We start from the raw sequence: 2,897 nt of genomic DNA, 5'->3' as shown, positions 1-2,897 counted from the left end.
TCCATTGGGAGTACCCCAAACTTCATTTAATTCTGCCTTTTTAATCGTGGGAGCATAAGTACCCGCCCCCACCACCCAATCTAACAATGGCTCCATACCTGGTCATCGCATGCAGATCCTGGCCATTGCCAGGTGTTGACATGCCTATTCTCTGTAGGCAAACCCCCCCATGACGGTCTTTTAAGGTTGCTATAGATATGATTATCTCTTTGTGTGTCACCAGTACTCTTTGGGTCACAGACCTGAAACATGATGCTATAAATTATTGTAGGGATGCACCGATACCGGGCATTTTCAGAAGTACTTGTACTCCTGAAAATGCCCCGATGGTAAGTGGCGATACACCGGAATGTAAACATTTCAAACACCGTGCTGTGAGGTCCCATGCTTGCAGCCTTGTGAGGACCTTCAAGGCGCTGTTTACAGCATCAGTCAGGCTGCATGTCGCCGCATCCTCCTGATGTCGCACAGCCCTGATGAGGAGATGCACGTGACATTAAAAAAACAAAAAAGTATTTGTAATTTGATATTGGCGAGTACTTGAGGAAAAATAATCACTCGTACTTGGTCTGGAAAAAATGGTATCTCTGCATCCCTAAATTTATTATCTAAATTTCTTATCTCTACACTTGTTCCAGGTAAAGCTGGTTATACATTGTAATATTTTCTTCATTCAACCTGGGGGCTGAAAAAAGAAAATATTACAGATTCCTCCATTAACGCTTCTGAGCATTCCTCCTCATGCTGTCTTTGTATTCTGACGGCACTGCTTGCAGAGATTGCATGTTAATGGCACTGGTATTAGAAAGTACATAAGAGTCTTTCATTTTCTTTAATTGGCTAACTCACCTCATGGCTTCCCATGCCCAGACATTCGGAATGCACAACGTAACAACCCTGGTGCTTGTAAAAGGTAATTTATTAAAAAGCTTCCTTCACCAAATCTGCAAACTTGTCTTGCTTTGAACTCAGTTATTTAAGCTATTCATTAATGACCAGTTTCATAGCACAAATCATCCACCTAGAGCTCTCCTACCCATATACCTGTTATGGACCAGAGCAGTTTTTATTTTTCCACTATGGGCCTGCTTATTTGGCAATAATGTCTTCATTACTTAGGATACAGTAATACATCTGTTCTTGTTTTGTGGGAAAAAGTAGACTTGTTTGGCCAAATTGTTTTGCACAAATCATTTTAGTTGCTATCTGTGAACAAAAGGATGTAAAACAATTTTTAGTTTTAGTATGTTGATTTACAGTATATATATATATGACCCTAAGAGCACCTCCCTACAGTCAAGCACGGAGGTGGAAACATTATGCTTTGGGGCTGTTTCTCTGCTAAAGGTACAGGCCGACTTTGCCGCATTGAGGGGCGAATGAATGGGGCCATGTATTGTAAAATCTTGGATGAGAACCTTCTTCCCTCAGCCAGAACACTGAAGATGGGTTGTGGATGGGTCTTTCAGCATGACATGGACCCAAAACATACCACCAAGGCAACAAAGCAGTGGCTCAAGAAGAAGCACATTAAGGTCATGGAGTGGCTTAGCCAGTCCCCAGACCTTAATCCTATAGAAAATGTATGGAGGGAGCCTTAACCCTTAAGGTTTCTTGACAGCCAAGAAACCTTAAGGATTTAGAGAAGATCTGTAAAGAAGAGTGGACCAAAATCCATCCTGATGTGTGCAAACCTGATAAACAACTACAAGAAACGTCTTACCTCTGTGCTTGCCAACAAGGGTTTCTCCACCAAGTACTAAGTCATGTTTTGCTTGGGGATCAAATACTTATTTTACTCAATGAACTGCAACCCAATTTATAACATTTGTATCATGTGTTTTTTCTGGATCTTTGGTTGATATTCTGTCTCTATCATTTAAAATGCACATATGATAGAAATTATAGACCTTTCATTTCTTTGTAAGTGGGCAAACTTACCAAATCTGCAGGGGGTCAAATCATTATTTTCCTCACTCTATGCATCACATTCTCTTTCTACTTCAATATCTATTTTCGTTTTTGACAGAAAGAAAAATGGTAAGTTTTCTCATCATCCCTCACCTTAGCAGCCTTACAATATGTATATCTCAGTAGGGCTGCAACTGATGATTATTTTCATAATTGGTTGGCCGATTTGTTTTTTTTTTTAAATCGGATAAAAAATAAATACCAGCCTTCATTTTTTTTAAAAAATACACAAATACAGTGTTACAAAGTTTACTTCACATTTTTTGCAATCGTACTGTACTGGAACACACGCCATTGCGGTACCATGCATTCAAGTGCGGGCGATCACACTGTGGGTGGGAGGCGCGCTTGGGGTGCCATTGAAATGAATGGCACTGCAACACACCTCCTGCAGCAGAATTTGTCAAACCTAAACCGAAAATAACTTTTTGCCCCACCTTATAATTTTTTTATGAATTGAATTGTAAGCACATGCATAGCTTCAGCCAGAGAATGACACCTGCCAGAGGCAAGATTCCGCAGACGGCAGCTGAATGTAAATACAGCAGGTAGTGGGCTGGTGCAATAGCCATTTCAAATTGCAATAGCAGGCTGGCTATTGCACCCGCCCACGCTTGCTGTGCCCTCCTCCCAACATGGAGAGAGCTAGGGGATCCAACCAACTAATCAGTGAGAAGAGTTTACAACTAACATGTAAATTTGGGTGAATGTTTTTTTTTTCTTTATTTAATTCTATAATTTCTCAAGAAAATAACACTAAAATGTCCCTTATACAAAGCATGGGGTGGAGAAAGGGGTTTGTGCATTTTTTTTTCGTTGCTATGCGACACTGGAAAAGGCAACAAATAAAAGAAAAAAAATGTATTCATAGTAAAAATTGTCACACCTTTTGATATACATAAGAATTAAATAGTAAATACAATGAA

The 2,897-nt window shown here is 39.9% G+C and overlaps 1 protein-coding gene across 7 annotated transcripts in view; it reads left to right on the top strand.

Annotated features, from left to right (window-relative positions):
• CLTA (clathrin light chain A) overlaps positions 1–2,897 on the top strand; it is a 32,544-nt gene that overhangs the window by 851 nt on the left and 28,796 nt on the right. The gene's annotated exons all lie outside the window — the stretch shown is intronic.

This window comes from Nanorana parkeri, unplaced genomic scaffold (genome assembly GCF_000935625.1).
Source record: "Nanorana parkeri isolate BGI_ZX_2015 unplaced genomic scaffold, ASM93562v1 scaffold88, whole genome shotgun sequence".
NCBI lineage: Eukaryota > Metazoa > Chordata > Amphibia > Anura > Dicroglossidae > Nanorana > Nanorana parkeri.
The sequence above is the reverse complement of the archived record's forward strand: the minus strand, read 5'-3'. Positions and strand labels throughout refer to the sequence as shown.